This window comes from Manacus vitellinus, unplaced genomic scaffold (genome assembly GCF_001715985.3).
Source record: "Manacus vitellinus isolate BGI_N305 unplaced genomic scaffold, ASM171598v3 scaffold_16_pilon, whole genome shotgun sequence".
NCBI lineage: Eukaryota > Metazoa > Chordata > Aves > Passeriformes > Pipridae > Manacus > Manacus vitellinus.
Window position 1 is genome coordinate 4,262,402 of NW_021939189.1, and position 20,215 is coordinate 4,282,616.

The 20,215-nt window shown below is 42.8% G+C and overlaps 1 long non-coding RNA gene across 1 annotated transcript in view; it reads left to right on the forward strand.

Moving 5' to 3' along the window:
- The first annotated feature begins 322 nt into the window (after positions 1–322).
- LOC115307296 overlaps positions 323–20,215 on the forward strand; it is an 88,485-nt gene continuing 68,592 nt past the window's right edge. Inside the window, exon 1 of the long non-coding RNA XR_003915647.1 lies at positions 323–469. This is a non-coding gene — a long non-coding RNA (uncharacterized LOC115307296). The remainder of the gene's footprint in view (positions 470–20,215) is intronic.

Here is a 20,215-nt window from a genome sequence, read left to right on the forward strand (position 1 = left end):
CTACTGTGCTTAATATATATTTCCAAAGGAATTTCATAGTAATTGAGTATTAAATGATGTCCAGTTATCATAAAGTGTTACTGTTTTTATTAAAAATTATAAATGGGTTTCAGCAGAACAGAATATACCAGATTGACACACCATCCCTATTAGTCTTTATGTTATAATTGTCATTGACTGCCTTTACTGTATTATTTCTAGATGGTTCATAATTTTCCCAGCTGAACAAATGAAGATTTGTGAGCAAAGAAAGGCACTGACTGGATTATGTAGTGCCATTGATTTTTTTTTTCTCCTTGTTTCACAGAATACACTAAAAAAATCTTGCTGTCTCTGTGATGGGCCTTATTAGCACCCAGAGGAGCTGGTGTGAGCTGATGGCAGTAACATGTGTGCTGCTCTGGAAATCTCAGCTTGAGGAGAAGGAGATGGCAGAGCTGGCCCTGGGATAAATCTGCTGGATGTCCAGGTATGACCTGAGCAGTCAGGATTTGGTGTGTGGGGGGCTTTGCCCAGTGTGCAGGTTGCAGTAAACTATCACAAATCCCTGTCTGCAGAACCAGTGACCTGAGGGCTGCACAAAGGGAATAGAGGTGACTGTTTTGGAGGCAAAGAAGGGCCTGTGTGGGATGCTGTGTCTCATTCAATAACATTTAATCCTGAAAAAGATGATGGCAGATATCCCATCCCTGGAAGTGTTCAAGGCCAGGTTGGATGGGGCTTGGAGCAACCTGGTCTAGTGGAAGGTGTCCCTGCCCATGGCAGGGAAATTGGAACTAGATGATCTTTAGGTCTTTTCCAACTCAAATCACTCTGACTCTGTGAAATACTGGCATTTCCCTTCTCTACAGATGATGGATTTTGCACAGCTTATCAAAGTAGCCTCACCCACATTGTCTCTCTTCACTGTGACTTTCAAAGCTTTTCAAGTTTGAAGAATAAAACCAAAGCAACTGTTATGGGGGCTTGGTTCAGTTTGTGGGAAATGTTGGTTATTATACCTTGCTACATTTGGGGATACTTGCACATTAAAAATTCTTGAAAAAAATAGGTTAAATATAGAATGGTTTCTAAGATTTGAAATGATTTCTCAGATTTGAAAATTGAAAACTGATATTTATTTGCAAAATGTGACCCAAATCTATTAATTATCTTATTCCTTCTAAAACTGTAAAAGAGGTAATTAGGTGTTCACAGCAGAAAGGATGTTACAGAACATTGCTACTCCATTTTATTGTCATTAAACAACAAACGATGAGACACCAAGAAATAGGAGGGGAACTGTGAATGGAAGTTATGGCAGGATTCATTATTTATGTTTATGTTCTTGAGGCTTGAATGAAATGACATATGTGGGCTAGAAATACAGCTCTTTCTATCCTTCAGTCAAGTCTAATGTGGTAGTACTTACCTTTTAGATGCCTGTATCTCTTATTGGATCTTGATGCATCATCTAGTTTAGATTAGCAATTTGGCTTTTTAATTAGCAGGGCTTCATTGTGGCCTGTTTGGCTCTGCTGCTGATCTTTGTATTATCTGTAGAACACAGCCTGTGGGAAGATGACCAGGAATGCCTAAAACCTTGTACAAAGCATTAAATGTGCTTTCTGGATCAGAAAATGTCAATGAACCCTCTTATACCGATATATAAGTTTCTGGGAACTTTCTGGAGTTCTATCACAACTAAATGGAAAAATGCCTGTCCAGTTAAAATGAAAAAAGGTGTTTCTGACCGTGGGAGTAAGGAGGGGTACAAATGCAGCCCAGTCTTTGCCCTTATTGTTTATTAATGCAGCCTCTGTTCCTCCTGAAAGCCATAACTGGCCTGTGTGTTCTGGTTTGTATAAGAAGTGACAGGAATTACACAGTCTCACTCCACAGACCAAACTTTTCACACAGCTCAGATAGAAATGAGCCCCTGGGGACTCACAGGATGCTGCCTGTGCTCTGTGAGACTCCGTGATGGCAAAGCCAGCTCTCAGTTGTTAATCCCAACACATCATACAAGACACTTTCTATCTCCTCCTGTAATGTTAATGCAGCTGGAATTCCATAAATCAAATCTCAGCAGTAAAAAGGTTAATAAGTTTACACTATATAATTGAAAGCCATATTGGTGATTAAAAGGATTTTATATATCAGTTTTCTGGGTCACCAACTAATTATTTTTGGTGGCCTGTAATAAAACATAGCACCATAGGCAGATAGAGGCTGTAATCACATAATATATGAAAAAAAGCATTTACATTTATTTGAGACGAGGTTGTGTACACCAGCTTGTTGAATAGCCTTTGAGGTACATCTCTCCCAGTTTGGAGACAATGGGAGAACTCATGTTCCATGTACTTGGTCAGGTTCATCCAAAGTTATTGGACTGAGTTTTGAGGTCTGGCACTCTCTCTCCAGAGCGAAGCCCAAGGGAACCAGCTGTCACCTGTGATGGAAAGGTTCTGCTGAGGCACTGGGGATCAGATTGCTATTATAATTCATTTTAATGCATTCTGCACGTACTAATCATTTATTGGAACAGGATCTTCTGTAATAGGGACATGACTAGCAAGAGACAGAGATGATGGATCATCCTTGCCTAGAAAGGATAGTTAAAAAAGACAAACAAAAAACCCCACACCTTCTGTACAAGGGGCAGGTGTGTGTGTATGTACTAGGGATTGGGTATTCAATGTGGAGATGGAGAAAAATTGAACTCAAAGCTTGAACTGAAATCTCTACAGTAAAAAAGGAACCTTCTGTACAAGGGGCAGATGTGCACGTGGGCATGAAGGATCATGTATTCAGTGTGGAGACAGAGAAAAACTGAACTCAAAACTTGAATTCAAATTTCTACTGTTCTGTCAGGCTGAAATGCCTTTTGGAGCCAAGAACCCAGGCACAGATGTTCCAAACTCATGCCTCTGTTTTGCAGGTTGTATGTTTTAGTGCATTTCTCTGATTGCATCAAGAAGCAGCTGAGGGCAAAGGCAGGTGGGCTTGCAGGGAGGTGTGTTGGCACAAATAGCTCAGGGGTCAGTTCTGTAGTCTCTGGGACCTCCTGTGATCCTGTGTGAGGTGACACAACCACAGCCTGTGTTATGGTTAAACAACCCACTGCTGATCTCAGTTGTTCTGCCTGTTAAGCAAAGGGCAAACAGCACGATGCGCTGAGCACTGGGCACGTCGTTCCCACCGTCAGGGCAGGATCTGAGATGTGACCAGAAACAAATGACCTGATGTTCAAATCCCTCCTGGACTCCCACTTTGGGGAGTGGGACCTTCTGTGACAAATATGTTTCTGTAATATTTTTTTAAGATCTTTTCGCTGCAGCTGTTAAATTGGCAAATCATTAACTCTTAAATGCCTATTGCATAAAATTTGTGCCACGACACGTTGTACTGTAATGAGCTAAGGTTCAAGTTCTTCGCTGCTAAAATAATTTGCTTGTTGTCTACTGTATCTAAATAGGAGCTTTTCTGTGCTGAAAAGAACATCTTTTTATTTAAATTAAGCTCTTAAAGTGTTTCCTAGCAGCATAGCTAAGGGGATACTTGATTTTAAACACAGGCTGGCGAGGTTAAAAGTGGAATGGCAGTCGGGTGAATAATGGCCTATGAGTCAGCTGCTGAACTGGACTTGACAACCTCCATGTCACCACCGGGTCAGAAGTCATTTTTGTGACAGTTTGAGGGTAAAGAAGTAAAAAATAAACTGGTAGTTTCCACTGGTAGAAGGCCATATCAGGGCTTTCTGAACAAAGACTGAGAAGGGGAAAAGTTAAGCAGCAATAGTGCAAATAAGGAAAGAGTGTGGATATGAATTGCATCAGTGTAGGTGATTCAAATACCTCAGTGCACCTTCTGAAGTTCAGAGGACAAGCAATGTTGTTAAAGAGTCTGACTGCTGGAGTCCTGGCTGACACTAAGCAGGCCTCCCTCCCAGGGGTCTTTGCAGCTATAACTTGGTTAGATTTGATTTGAGCAATTTGGGGCTAAGAAAGAGCCAAGTAACACTTCTGCAATCTGCTGTTGTTACGGGGTGGAACAGCAGAACTGCTCGCCTTGCTGTCACTTTGTTCGGTCTCTCTCTTCGGAGAGGTTTTTGTCACCGGATTGGTAATATCAGGAAGTTGTTATTTTTTCACACATAATCAGCAGCAGAAAGAGCATGGTCCTGTTTCAGCCTCCAGGTGCTTACAGACATCTTTGTTAAAACTGACGAGGAGGGTGAGAACCGAATCGAAAGAGATGACAAGGTGACTTAGACAAGGCTTAGTGGTAAGGGAGTGCGTGGGAAGAGAGGGATATCATGGCTTCCCTGGGAAAGGACTCCTGCCTCTGACACAGATAATCCAGTTCTTCTGAATAATAAAATGACAGCAATATCTGAAGGGAAATAACGTATTCTGCATAAGTATTCCCGGTCAATAGCGTTGATAGAGGTAACAAATTGCTCTGTGTTGTTCACTCCTTGTGACAGATATGGAATGGTGTCCTCTGGATGGAGCTTCTGTCTGATATATTTTAGGTAGCATAAGCAAGGAAGGGAGGATCCCAAAAACTGTTCTGAACCTGACCTAGAACAAGAGGTCAGGACCATAATATGGCCTCTACTCCTCCTTGTCGCTGAAGTCTTTTCAATTCACGCCTTATTGCGTAAGTTCAATATACTTTTGGGCTAAAGCTCTCCCGAGCACTTAGCTCTCTAAACTCCCTACTCAGCAGGTGGCTTATTTAAATGTGGCTGTCAGCTTGGCCAGTGGCCAAAAGCAAATGGCTCGATGCGTGAACCGCAGTGTTTGGGTTTAATTCTGCTCTCGCTCCTGCCAGCACAATCCTCCTGGCTCCGGTGGGGTTGTGTGGGGTACAAGTGAGTGCAATATAGGGCTGTCTGCTCAACTGTTTGTCAAATAAATCTATGGCCAGTCATTTGCATTATGTCAGCTAAACATTTGCCTGGCACTTTTCTCATCTGCGAGCCAGGGAGGAATTCTGGGTTGCTTGAAATGAAAACCATCATTGTCAGCTCACACTTATCCAACGAGCGTTTCTCCCATCGCGTGTAAGTAACTTATTTTGCAACCCACAGCCTCGAAGAGGAAATGTGAAGTTTTTCTAAACATCCAGTACAAATGGGGATATTAGCTGCTTAATTGAGTCTTCAAAATTTGGGTCTTATGGCTGAGCAAGTGAGATGGAAGGAGGAAGGAAGCACATGGTTTAAATTAAATATATGGAAAATAACTGCCGAATGATAAAAATGTATTTTAAAAGTAAGCAAACCTGTTTTCCCTCTGCCTCTCCATTAAATGTGTCAGGAAAGGGCCTTTACAACTAGATGGTAATTAGAGAGGAAAAAGCACTGCTGGCAGAGCAGTCAATCTATCACATCCTCTACTGCCTAAATGTTACCAGCAATTAGACAAGTTAGTGGGGGAAAAACTTGACAAGCAAGTTTTATCACAGAATCATCTTGGTGTCAAAGTATGGGGTGCTCTTATTAGATTCCCTTGTGCAACCCCAAAGATTTAAAATCCAACCCCAGGAATGCATGTTCAAACCAAAGCAACTATTTTCTTTCCCAGACTACCCAGGCGCAGGGAAGATTAGAATGCTAAAAATAAAACAACCTTTCCCACCTCCCCCTTCCTCTCCCCTCCAAAGTCAAATCTGTCCAGGTTGACTGCTCCATTAAATTCAAGAACAAAAAGTTATAAATTGAACATAGGGAGAGCAGTGCCTTTTCTTAAAGTGATGTTTCCTCGCCTTAATGGATTTAGCTATGGCAGGGAGTCAGAGAGAAGCTGTCTTAACTAAATCTTTGACTGATTATGCATTTTTTTTCTATTCATACAAGATAGATTCATCATTCCAATTTGTCAAGCTGGCGAAGTTCCAATTAATTACACCAGGAAAAGCTCAAGCTGCATTAGGCCTCTGTCAGGCCTAATCTAGTGCTTCATTTACTGGAGCCTCAAATGAAGAGATATCAGAGGTGTTGTTCCTCTTGGTACTTAATTTGATGAATGCCCTAGCAGCACGCTCAGTGGCAGAGGTGTGTATGTGTGTGTCTCTTCATCAGCCACCACTGCTGAAGTCGTCATGCTTTCTCTACTAATTTGAGGGCTCATCTGTATACTGGATGTTTTTTTGGAAGGTCTATTCTTCATCGACATGCCAAGAGGTTTCTTCTGCGAGTGCATGTGCCTGGGTGTGTTTCCAGATATGCTGGACCTGATTCTGATCTCAGTGGCATGGTGAGGTGGGATTCATGGCCTTAAATGTGAATGTAAAGCAATACAAGTTAGATTGGCTGCTGCAAAGGGTTGTAAATTTTGAAATTACTGTTGTGTGTTTGCAGAGGACGAGTGGCTTTGCACATTGCTTCATGTAGTGCTCCTAAGAACATGGGGGTTATCATCCATGCCCACTGTAAAGAAGTGTTCAAAAGGCTTGAATAACCTGAACAATTCATTTGCTCAGTGGATTTGAATCTTTGATATACATACATATGTGCTGTATCAATACAGTGAAGGAGTGTATGCAGGTACAGACAGACTCTGACACCACACTGGTGGGCTGCTATTGACTATATACATCCTATGCTAATTCTTAAATATTTTACAGTAAAGACACTATGGACCAAGAACATATGTTTCTTTTCTGCAGCACTTTACGTACGAACTATTCAGCATAAGGTGCCAGAATGCCAATATGTTTAGCTTACTTTTGGCTTTTAACCACTGCTGTGATTAAAGATGTAACTGCAGCAGTGCTGTCACTTTGCACGTAGGTTTAGGTGTCTCGGAAAGGATGCAGCATTAGCCAAGAGTAAAGTAGCTGTGTACCTTGGCTGAGTATAATGCTAAAAGTCTTCATTTGCCAGCAGTTACCATGCTGGGTTTCTGAGTTTATTTTCCACCGACTGTGTTTGAGGGACTGGTGTGTGCAATGATGATTTTTAATGGCAGCTATCAGACATGCATATGGTGCTCAGCAGGAGACTACTCAGAGCAACCAAGGAGAGAATTGATGCACTGATGACTGTAGTGCGACAACTCTGTAGACAGTTTGGACCTCTCAACTGGTGCTCATTTTTGGAAGGAGGGCCTTTGTATCTGTTAATACATCAAATTTACATCTGTCATTAGTGTGTCAAAACGAGGTAAGCCCAGTTGTACTGGAGAAACACCCTAAATCTTTTCCTGGGTGAGATTTTTGTAAGCGTTTCACTTTTGTTTCAGCACAGAATGAAATAAGGAAATTTAAATCCCCATGGGAAACGTTGAAGGGAGAGACAGACTGCAATTCTAATGATCTTTTTTCATTCTGCACAGGGAGGTTTTTCCTGGATGTATACATTTGAGGTTGGTTCTTAAATGTTCTGCTTAAGAAGTCACTAAGGACCAAAAGCATATGTTTCTTTTCTGCAATACCTTATGTATGAATTATTCAGCATAAGGTGCCAGAATGCCAATATGTTTAGCTTACTCCTGGTTTTTAGCCTTATGTTTTATGTTGAGCAGGTTGTTTAAACTCACCTGTTGAACTTGAAATAACTAAAAGCCTTCGTATAGTCTGGGCCAGACGACAGTGAGCTCTTGTATTTTTCAAGTCTCTAGACTGGGCCTTTGGTTGTTATATTTGTACCCATCTGCTATGGGCTGACTTGGGTTTGCACCCAGCAGTTTCTTTTATGTTTGCTGATATTTGTCTTGGGTTTACAAGCCTACTGGGGTATTTTGTGAGTGCTTTCAATGTATATTAATACCAGGAGGTACCTGAGGCTGTCCTAAGCTGTCAAGAACAACGTACCTGCTCTAGATAGAGATTGTTTTGACTGTTTCTTTTTCATTGCACCACCAAGGTAGTGTTGGAGTGAGGTCTGTCCTTTAGAGAAATGAGCAATGTTTGTCCCTCTGCTGAGGAGACACAAGGTTGGAGGCTCAATGGATGTGTCCATGGGCTGTCTTCTCCTCTCGTTGTGTGCTGATTGACCTCAGGGTTTAGCAGAAATGTGTCCCTGGAGGTGTATTGGACTTGTGCTGTTAGAAATTAAAAGTAACAAAAGGAAATGTACATAACCTACTGCCAAAGGATCGTATTCACCCTTGCTTTGGGACCAAAATGAAGTTTATTCACCACTAAAGTCTCACCTGACCTTTGAAAATATAGCCTACACAGTGCAATCATCACACTTGGTGGCTTAAAGGCTCTGATGATTCCTGAGTCATTTAAACAAGGCAGAAGTGATCTCTTATGGACACAAGAAGTCCTGAAAAGGCCATAATCCAACCAAAATGTCTTTTTTCAAGGACGTGCCCTAGAAAGCTAAAGCTGTTCTTCCTTCTGTTCTCAATGAATTTTCATCTGCATCCAACACTGAATTCAAACTCTGCAGTAGTTTGGGTCATCACACGAGCATCTGTCTCTGAGGAATGATTACAGATGATGAGTTATTACCTTTATATAAGGGGTAATTAATGCTTCCCACTCTGACTTTAATGAAAGGATTTCCTGATGGGGAGGGGGACACATAAGGAATATATTGTATCAGTAATGCCCCTTTGGGAGTTATTGGCACCAAGTCTACGGTTAATAATTTGGAGTAACAAATAAATGTGAGCAACTTATGATAAATGTATGGAGAGAGAGGTGTCAAATTACTCATTATGAATTATTCTGCTAGTTCTGATGATGACCCAGCTGTTGAGGAGGAAAAGAAAGCTAGAGAGACCCTTTTGCAGTAATTTTGTTCCTTTCAAATGGAAAAATATAAACTTCCTCTGAGAACAGAGAATTAGATAAGACAAAAAGAATGGGATCCCTGCTCCAAATCCATTTTTTTTTTTAGCTTAATGTACACTAATGGATAATAAAAATGGTTGATTAATGAACGACCGGCACACCAACCAGCTGAAAAAACACATTTTGGCAGTCAGCACTTGCAAAATCCATAGGTTAAGGACAAATTCAACCTCTGTCGCTGCTCTCAGTATGGTCAGGTGCCCTTACCCAGATAGGAGTGTTTTCATGAAGGAAGGCCAGACTGTGTGTGTGTGTAGTACATATGTGTATGTGTGTGTAGATGTACACACATTGCCAACTACATCTTTAGGCAGATTTTTGGATACTCTTTAGTTGTAATACCTGAAGAAACTTGATTGAAGGCAAACCAGTGTCTGGCAACAAGGGAGCAAATCTGAGAGAGGTCAGTGCCAAGGCACACCCCCAAGTTGCCATCTGACTGTAAAAAGGTTCTTGCTCCCTTGTTGGGTTTCTTCTCTTCCTCTTCTCAAATGTGGAGGTGAAATATCTCCCATTAGCTGCTTTTCTGTCTCTTTAACAATGTGCTTTTTCTGAGAGGATGATGCAATTAATACCTGTGTGTGACCCCCAATGCCTTTTGTGAGAAATGATGTCTTGAGCCACCAAAACTGAGAGTGAGCAGAGGCCCTAAACCCTCCTGGATTTGGTAACTTGGTCCCAAACTCTCTTAAGGCCCTGAAGGAGATTTTGCTCAGCTTTTCTAACTCTGAAGACACAGTTAGGACAGCCTGAGCCAAAGCAGTCTGAAACTACGTGAATCAAAAGAAAATAATAACAGGATTTCTGTGGGGCTTTGTCACGTTTGAATATATTGCCTTTAAATATGTGGGGAAGAAAATATCTCTGCTATGTGATGCTTGGTCAGGTTTAACACTCTCATGTCAAAGGGTCAGAAAACATTAATACTCCCTTACTGATGAACCCTTTTCTAAAATATTAATAAACTCACCTGGCAGCCTGTGTGTCATCCCTGCTTTGTGTCTTGCACGCTGTGCTCACGTCTGATTAAAACGTGAGCTGTCCAGGGCAGGACCTGTCTTCAGTGCTGGCTTGCTTACTGGTGCTATTATAAATAATTAAGATAATTATCCAATATGTTTATGACAACTGACTACTTTGGGTCGGCTTCTCTGAGGGCTCCTGTCATCAATGAAAATTCTGCAAATGGAGGGGTTTGCAGACTCCAGTGCCAAAGATGGATTACCTGGAAGCTTTCAGAGCTATAAACAATGCACTTTCCATTTGCCTTTCCATCCTGTATGGAAATGATCAGAAACTGTAATTTTACAGTGTGAGTAAATGGGTGAGAGATGTCAACAGCACGAGTGAGACAGAGGCACTCTCTTTTGCGATGCCAGCTCCCAGAATATTAAGAGTTTGCCAAAGGCGTTTCAGAGATAGGTTTCCTATCTTTATCAATAATTTAAAGCATTCCCAAGTCTCCTCTGAGTAACTTGGAATAAGAGCTGAAGGCACGGATGTCAGAAGGCAGAGTGACTCCCAATTAGTCAGGTAGAGTGCCTTCTTGTTGACTCAGCCAGGGCAAGGGTAGCTATAAAACCCAGGCTCGAGTCCTTATAGATTCCTTAATAGTTTTCTTCTTTAAATCTGTGGTAATTTGTAAGAGATGAGTGGGCAGTCCAGTCCCTAATTCACCGGGGTGCTCATTAGTGCCATGGAAAAACGCACAGGATGTTCTGTAAGTTGGCAGATTTAGTTGCTAACAGGAGATGGGTTGGAGAATCAGCACCACCCTGTACGTGAGCAAGGCCCAGGAAGAGGTGGCAGCTTTTAAAAGCTGCTGGAAACTGTGGCATGACTTGGGGGCATTATTAACCAAGAAGAGTTTGGAGTTATGCCTTCCAAGCTGGGAGTTGGTCTTTGAAAGCATTGCCATTAGGATTGTTGGATCTACATGGAGTTTTGAGGAAGTGATGGTATTTTGTCCTTGCACACGTGGGTCCTATTACAACATTTTGGTGTCATGCAGAAAGTTGCTCGTGGGCCCCTAAATCTGGGTCACATGAATGCATTGCCCTGAATCAGACAATTTGCAGCAGCTCTCTGGCTGCATCTATCTATATGTGTCATAAAAACTCTTGAGTGTCCTATCTTGAGCATGCTAAATGTGTTTATTTACCACACAGCTTATTGTGCACTAAACTCACCCACATGGCAGGCAATTTTCTAGTGCTTAGGCCACTATTTGACCCAGCTGCCATGGAGAGGGCTATATTAAGTCCAGCTGATCAGGGCTGTCTCCACAGTGGAACAGGAAATTAGTCTCTATAGCTGTGTGACTCTGTCAGCTTTTTTACGCATTTCACACAACTAATTTCCTATAATGTGCAGCTTTTCCTACTTTTTTTTTTCTCCTGGTGTGAGTAACATTATTTTGATATTGCATTCCCTGATGTGGTATTCAAATCTTAAGCATGACACTAATTATGTATTATTCTTTTCTATTTTTTTAACTTTTCTCCTGACACTGCTTATTGCACCTGTTTATGCCCTAGTGTTTTTAACTGCATGTGTTTCCATCCAAAACATGCTGGTTCCTTGCACTTGGTTTGGAATTGTGTTTTGCTGCTCACTTCTACATTTAATCACAGTTTGCAGTGCTTGCCTGGCCCAGTGGCAGCACTTGACTGAATCTTTCCTCCTTTGAAAAAACATGGATTTTTCAAAGCTGTCCCTTGTACTGTTGAGATCAGATTTTTAAATAGCTAGTTACTAAGAAAAACATTACAAGTGCCTTGAAGACAGAAGTTTTGGGGATTAAGGAGCTCTGGAAAACTGCAGGTGAAGAGAGGATGAAGAGGGTGGGGTTGCAGTGAAGTGGGGATTTGTTTCCCCCCCATAGGCTCATGTTCCAGCACTGACTTCGGTCATCGTGCAGAGTTGCAGATGTTGTTGCTCAGGCCCCAAGTCTTGGCTTCTTATTATATCTATCTAAAATCAGGAATCTCATTCCATGAGGAACAGATCTTCAGCTCTGCAACTCAGATTTTCAAGGAGCAGGGTGTTATTATCAAGTCATGACAGTGTCTCACATATGGCTTGAGTTGTCTGTGTAGGCAAAGCCACTCCATGCATGCTCCTATCTCATGGCAAGTGCAAGGTAATTCATATATCTGAGATTAAAACTCCAGATATTTGATGCTTCAGGTCTTGTCACTGCTTTTTGTTAATATGACAGAATTTATTCAGCGACAAAATATGGTTTGACATTCAGTCCCATTGTCCTGCATCCTTAAACTCCTGGGAAACTGTGTGATCCATGGCAGGACGAAATTCTCAACTAAATTACACTGCTTTGGGTCTAAGGCTGCTCCTCTACACTGCAAGGATTTTGTCCCTGCTCTTCCCTGCTGTAGAGTGTCACCATCCCGTGCTTTATGCCTTGGGTTTTACTGATCAGGTGGCTGGAGAGCTGGTAATATGCCACTGGGCCAGTGGCTTAATGCAGGAATTACTGGAAGCAGCAGTCTTGGAGTGCTTTTTATGAAGATAACAAGGCTTTTGCAGACATAAAAAGCAGGAGAAATGCTTATTAGTTATGGGGAAGGTGAAAGGCTTACAAAACTGATTAGTGTAGCAGTGTGGTCAGATTGAAATGAAAGCTCAGTGGCATAATCGTTAATTGGGTGCTTACTTACCTACTAATTTGAGCTTGGATGTCAGCAGTACTGCACTTCATCTCAAACCAGAGGTCAGGCTTTAATGCTACATCATAAATTACGTAAAGGCACAACACTAACAATTAGATAATTATGGAGACCCATGCTGTTGCAATTTAACTGGGCAAGTTCAGGGCAATCATGACAGGAATAGTGCTTAACCCTGAATCTGCTGCCTTTCTTTCAACCTGACAGCCAAATATATGTGGCCAAGGAGGTACCCAGCTGTCTGGCAGCCCACAGGTTAAAAGCATCTTCCTCTATTAGTCAGATTCATCAGATGGCTGGGGCGAACTCTGAGGCAATATTGCAAAAACATTAATTATGGTTCAGAAAGAAAAGCCTGTGTTTTAATCTGCAGGAGATTCTGGGCAGGGCACAGCAGTCAGAACAGTTTTTTGTGTTCAAGGCACCATTGTGGTTTTTTTATTTGTTTCTAAGCCAAGCCTATGTATATGTTCAGTTTATTTACTTTGCTTAAATAAACCACCAAGCCAAAAATAAGGTTATCTGCAGGGATCTCTTTCCATACATCCATGCTGCATGGGACAGACATGCCAAACCTCCCATTTCCAGTCCTGGAGTCATTCCATTGCCCATAGCTTGTATCTGCCCAGCTGGCAGTGCTGCTTTCTGGGGCTGAAGTAGCACTGTAGAGCAGAGACAAGGCCACTGCAGAGGGTGGCTTGTCCCCAGCACTGTTCCTGCTATGACCTTGCTGGAAGGCCCACCTGCAGCCTCCAGTGGTCATTGCCCATCAGTCCCAAGCACATTCCAGGGTGGATCCTCTTGATGTCCTTGATGGCTTTAATGGGGAGAGAGTTCAGTCAATGCTGGACACTTGAAAATTCAATCCACAGAAGAGAGATTGAGGATCAGGGTGGAAAACGTCAGTCAGGTGGATTGAAAAGTGATTGTCAGTGGGATGAAATTAATAACATGCAGATCTTGAGTTGTTTGGCCATGTGGTTTTTGACATAAAGAAGTGTACCCTCATTGAGAAATATGTAATGAACAGTGATTTCTGTGGCATCTTAGGAGCCTACAGGCTTTATTGGATTTAGGCCTAGGACTTTTTTTAGTGTTGTCCTTTTACTTTTGTTCCTGATCCTTTTAGCAATCAGGTAAATTGCTCACACTGTGACATTTTATTACCTCTGTAAACATTGGGTTTTGTCTGTGCTTGGCTGGGGCTGAGTAAACTCTGTGCATAAAAAAATTAGAACTGCCCACTGCTGGCATTTTGGCACTGTTTTCCTTATTCAGGACATTTTTTATAACCAGCAAAAAAATAGTCTTTTAAGGAAGCATCTCCTGTTACTAGTAATGGTGTTTTATGGTGTACTGTGCAGTGTTGTATGACATTTTCATTTTTGGGTTGAGGGACTGTGTGCTTTAGCTTTAGCCATGTCTTGCTTTAGCTTTGGTAGGTAAAATTCCTTCAGGTGCTAAGTTTGTTATAAAAGTGCTAGGAAACCCTTAGCTGTGGCACATTGCTTTGAAAAATAATCTTATAACCTTTATATATGGGCTGCAATATAGCATGGTCAAGTAATGACACATCTGGTTACCTATTATTAAGGGTTGAGTTATGGTATGCTTTTTCTTTTAATTAGTCTGTGATAAACAAAAACTCAGGGACTGTTCTGCTCTGGTAGTTCTCATTTTCCCTGCAGCCTTCTCTGCCCTTATGGGTTTATTAGTGTAGAAAAAGTGGCATGTTGTAGTTGCAATGGCTAGACTGCTGTGGTAGACCAAGCAGGAGGCTTGGTCTGAACCAAATCTCCATCTGCAGTGCTGGAGGGCTCTGGGTAGGTCAATGTTACATTAAATTTGGTAGCTAGAGGCCATGCTGATTCCCAAATTCCCTGCCAGGCCTGCATGGGTCAGATTATTCCCTTTTGGGGTGCTCTACAAAGCGTGGGGGGAGGAGATGGACCTATTTGCTCATGTTGCTTGAGAACTGGATTTTTTTAAAATTCCTTTTTGCCTCTTGGTACTCTTTAAAGGGGAAGAAAAAGCCAAATTTTGTCATGTTTGGGCTACACTTGGCTGTGTGTGTCTGAGAGCTGCGTGCAGATATTACTGGGCTCAGTCCTGCAGTGACCAGGAGGGATTTTCTGGCCTTTATAAAGAGAAGACTCAGGGTAGGGGCACCAGAGCTCCCTCCAAGCAATAAAACCAATCCCATTCTTTGGCTGCCACCCTCCCAGTGCTGCCCTGGGGAGAGCCAGGCCAACGGGTGTTGGGAATGGCTGTGCTACAAAGGGTCATGCTGGGTCTGAGTCCAGGTCTTAAAAAGCCTTTAATGGGTTGGAAATGATCTTCAGTGCAGGGGACATGCAGGAGTAGCCTTGCAGGCATGTTGACAGTTTTGCCCTCCTAATAAACGTGGCACTGCTCTCCTGCAGCGTCTGAGGGTATTTGTGGCATGAATCCTTTCCCAAAGGGGCTGGTGCCTTGGGTCTGTGACAGTTTGATCAGTGCTGTAGACCATGACATAAAAAGACCAGCAATTCCTCCTGGCAGGTCTTACTAGCAAAAAAACCCCCATTTTATAAATAAACCCTCTTATGGGAATTGCAAAAGGAAGCTCTGTCCTTAGGACGGTGCAGACCCAAAGAAGCTGATGTATCTGCACGTGTAGCTCCTGTGCAGATCCCGTCAGCAATTGCTCACAGTTGGAGCTTGCCTGGACCAGAGACAAACCTCTGCCAACCCTGGAAATTTCACTGCAATATTTGGGCTTTCTCAGGAAGCTGTAGCTGCTGGATGGAAGAGAAGGAACTAGAGTTGCAGCTTTCGTTTTAAAAGGCTCAGGTTTCTAGAGCTGGGAAGGAAAGCTGAGCAACATAAAGCAAGTGTGCCCTCAAGGTTCAGAAAGCAGAAGGTGAATGAAAGGCACCTGCAGTGATTTCTTTTCGAAGGATCACTTGATGTTTCACCTTTTCATGTGGCTTCCTGACACCAGTGTCAGGACTTTTGCCTCCCTGGGACTGGTGCCAGCATTTGCAGAGCAAAGAGCAGAGGCTGGTGCTGTGGTTTGCTCATCTGGGCAAGATCTCAGGCAAATGGGACAGTGGAATGCTGTGCCTGAAGCAGATCAAATGTTTGCACTGTGGGTTAAAAATGCAGCTTTGATGAGGCACTTAATGCACATGTAGCTTGGTGCACCATATCACTGGTGCCCCTTCATGGAGTTGATTCTGTAGCAGTCATTAAAAATCCTGGCTGTGCTTTAACTATAGCCCTTTCCTCTCCCTACCTCACAAGCCAGAAAATATCCATAAAGTAAACTTTCATCAGTCTTTCTGTCTTTAAAACCATGGGCCACTCCCACTATAGTGTCTTGAATGCTGACTGCCATTGGATTTATTCCTAGTGGGTTGAGAATTGGGTTGAACTGAAGAACACCTGAACTGCACAGCTGGCTGAGCAAATTGGGTAATCTCTGCACACTGGGAACAAAACTACAGGTCCAATTTACTCAATATCTGCACAGACCTCAAAGCTCTGGCTTGTTCCTTGCGCATCCTCAATCTCTCTAGGTTATTCTTTGGCATCAATAGTGCAGGAGATCAGCAGCTCTCTGGGAGTTCAGCCCCTGCACAGAAAGGAAGGAGAGGAATATTGACAGTTTTACTGTGAACTTTTTGCTTGCATCAGTGGTTTGTTATTCACATGTACAACAAGGCCCTGTATAAAGTAAAGACCACTTGGGATCCACTCTCTGGAGAGAAGTTACATCTCCACAGGTCTCTGGAGTTTGGTGTTTCAAAATAATGTCACTGAGTGAATGGTGACATTGCTGGAAGGTTGGACTTCTCTCTCACTGAGGAGGATTTATGTGAGGTTGGAGAATCTCTCGGTGAGACCTGCAGGTGATCTGGGTAAACCTAGGGGCATAAGGCCAATGTTTCATCTCCTCTTGCACAGACAAGGTGGTTCCAGCCAGTGTAAGCTTTTTCACTCACCTCCTGTGCCAGGAAGTCATGCCCTTCCCCAAATATTGGAGAGACAGGTAGGCCAAAACCTAAATCATGTCCTCTGCTGCTTGGAAGGGTGAAGGTCTGATTTCCATCCAGCCTGGCTGTGCCTCCCCATGCTCTAATTTACAGGTTATGCCAAGCCTCAGTTTTCTCTGCTCCCAGTGACGGTGCAGCATTTCATGCCCTGTGCTGTGACCCCTCTCCCATGCCAGATTCCACCTCTGCACAATACTGGAGCTGGGGACTGGACCCCAGAGGGATCCTGCATGCAAAAGAGCCTTGACAGAGAGTGCAATAACCCTGACCTACAGCCCTCTGTCACAACCCCTCCCACGGTACAGGGGCAGATCCTGTGACTGCAAAGCCTCATGCACTGTCTCAGAATTGTGTTTAAGGTCATTGTGCTGGTCTAACTTACACAAAGTCTAGGTACTTTAGAACAGCTGTGGGCTTCACATAAAGCTCTCTTCGTTCTGGACATTTTCTCTCTCTTCCTTGGAAAACTTTAACTGCCTTTGCCTTCAGAAAGCTGAAAATAATGGTTTTTTGCAGAACAAATTCTGTCTCATGCATAAAGCAGAGTTGTACCACTGTAAGTAGTATGTAATTTAAATGTGTATTGATTTTTTTCCAAGTGAGATTCCAGTAAGAAATCCCATCACACTGCTACTTAGACTCCCAACAACACGTACAGGTGCAATGCTGCGTGCACTGAAATCGAAGTTGTCTTTAGGAAACTTGGCACTGTGAAGCTTTTCCATGGTTGCAATCAGTAACAGCAGTGCTGTTGCCAACAGTACTACTGCTCCATCTGTGAGAGGGAGTGGGGAATTTAAACTGGACTTTGGTGGCAGCCAGTGGTGCCCAACTGCAGTAACTGTGCGGCCTGAAAGAACAAATTCTGTGTGTTGGTGGTACAGCTGCCTCTGAATCAAAATCTCCTGACTAGTCTGGCCAGGCTGGGCTGGAAATCTAGCAGCAGCCAGTAGCATCTGGGGCTTGATTTCACTCCTTAGTGGTAAAAAACTTAAGTATTCCTATTGCATTAATGCTTATTTTTGATACAAATGGCAAAACAATTCAGCAAACAGGATCTTTACAACTGAGAGATTGAGTAACAAGGGAAAGAAAATGTCAATGCAAGTTAAACCAAATTTAATAAAGGAAATAAAAACAATATACTGACACTGAAATATAATCTTAACACTCTGACTGCAACTAACTGAAGCCAGGAAATTCTCAGCTAAGTGTTCCCTCAGCCCTCTTAAATCAGCCCGGTTTGCTTAGGCATTGTTGCACATAAGCGCCTTTACGAGCCGGCCCCAAAACACTGGGTGATAATATGAGCACTAAGAAGATATTTATTTCATCAGCTGTGTGTTTGGATGGATCTGGGATGGATGAATTAGCAGTGATTCTGCAAGCCATCAAAAAATCAGCTGAACTGTGAGTTCATGCTTACACAGGTTGCAGGATCAAGGTCACTGTGCTCCAGGAAAAGTGCAATCCATAAGGTGGGACTGAGGGCACAAGAGTATTACCGAGGTCCCTTTGTAGATACTCTAATGCTGCTTTTCACACATACTAGAGAATTGATCTTCACAAAATCTATACATTAAGGAACCGTCCTTTGCCAGATGAGAGGCTGAGGTCCTGAGAGACTGTGGTTTGCCAGCAGTCTCAGAAAGCGTGTGTGGCAGTGCCCAGACTTGAACTCAGTGCTTCCATTTGGTGTTTTAGTCGCACTCATGGACCAGAAAAAATTAAAAGGTTCAAAACCTGGGGGATCTGAACTGCCCTACAGTTGCATTTTAATTTAGTGGATTTTAAATAGAGCTGGGAGGGAGCTCACCATGCCCTGCTCCAGTTTGGGATTTGGTTTTGGGAACTGAGGGCCTCCAGAACCAGAATTTCCTGGAGTCCTGCTTGAATTGGAGACTTAGGATGAGGGCTGGGTCAGGATGAAGCTGCTGCACTTACCTGCTTTGAGGTATGAGAGGATTATGAGATGGGTGATGAGCATGGTTTACTCAGTAGCAATCTTTCTTCTCTAAAAGAAAATCTTGTTCTTGAAAAAGGAGATGAGTGCCACTCCATCTTTCTCCAGAAATCTGGCCCTTAAAATATATTTGGAGTTCTGATTCTTCATTTTTATGCAAAAAAAAAAAAAGGCCTTTCTCATGGGAGTAATCCTGTGAAAGCCTTCAGAGCCTGCTTGAATCATTAGGTCTGCAGATCTTCTGGGTGAGATAATATAAGCAACAGTTTGTGCCAAGTGCTTGTGTTTTTGTTCCCCCCACCTCTAAGGAGTCAGATCAACTAAATTTGAACTTCCTGATACTGTTTGCAGTTGAATGAGAAAACACTGATATCAGCCAAATATATGCCTTGGTTTTTCTTCTTGCTTATGTTCAGAAAATGCACCTAATATTTTCTGTTGGAAGCACAAACAGATTTCTTGCCCAGATTTGCCTTGTTGCTGGAATCCATGTCCAAGAAGCTTTGGCCTGCCTCTCAAGACCTCATTGCTAGTCCTGACCATCTCTTTATTGAAGAGCCTTCACAGTCCATATCCATCCTGCTTATCACTCTTACTCAGTATTGACAAATCTGTGCCCACTTCTGACAGGCCACAACTAATTGATTTTCTACCAGCCAAGTTTTCTAGCAAACACTTTTGCAGTGTGTGGCCTTATGAGTTCCCCCTGGGCTCAGGGAAAGGGAGGGGAGGGAATATCTTCAAAAGTATGTATTTTTGTAATATTTAAATTCTGCCTCCTCTCTTGCTTTCCCCCTTAAAGCCTGTCACAGGCAGAGGGGCAGTGACACGGTACCAGTAAAAAATTTTTAATTGCTTTTGCTTTCTTTTTCCTTGTTTTTTTTTCATGCACCTCCACGTGGTGTTTCTGTTTCTCACAGTCAGGCCAGGAGATCTGTGGGACTAGGGCTGACATTTTGTCCAGCCCCCAGAACGCTGAGATCTTAATCTGTGCTTAGAACTCCCAGAATCTGTGGCGGTACAAGCATTAAACGGTCTCTTCTGCTTGCGTGCAGGAAAATCCAGTAAACCCATCTGGATATAGCTCAGCCCTGCTTTTTAATTCCTTGCTGGTGGCCCACACTCTCCGTGACTGCTTTGGGAAGGCTCTGAGTGCTCCTCCTGTTGATCTTCCCCACACCCAGTGCTGTGGTGAGGGCCTGGCTGCCACGCTGAAAGGGTTAGGTGCAAAAATAAGTATCAGCACCTTTCTCATCTCCTGTAGTCTGAGGGTAGGAAGCTATTGGCTTTCCTAAAATCCCATTTATTCACTGTAGTAATTCAGGGCCTGACTTTTCTTGGCTTTTACCTTCCCATGACTACAGGACTACAGGGCAGGGCCAAATCACAGCATAGCCTGAACTGTCAGTCATTTTAATAATTATTATTAACCCCCCGCTGATGCTTTTCCACATGAAAGCAAAAGGCTCTTTGGCACTTTTCTTACTTTTCTTTAAAAGATGGAAGGTGGAATAACAAAGTTCTTAATTAGCTGAGCTGGTGTTGGAAAGCTCAGTGTCAGATTTCCAGGTCAGTGTTTGATGGAGGAATGATAGGGGGAAGTGATGCATCGACATTGATTAAAGAGCAGTGATGAAGCAAGATAAAATTGACATTTAATTCTTCCCAGCTAAAGAAATGTGACTGACAATACTTAAAGGTGAACAGTCTTATTTCTTGAATCAACA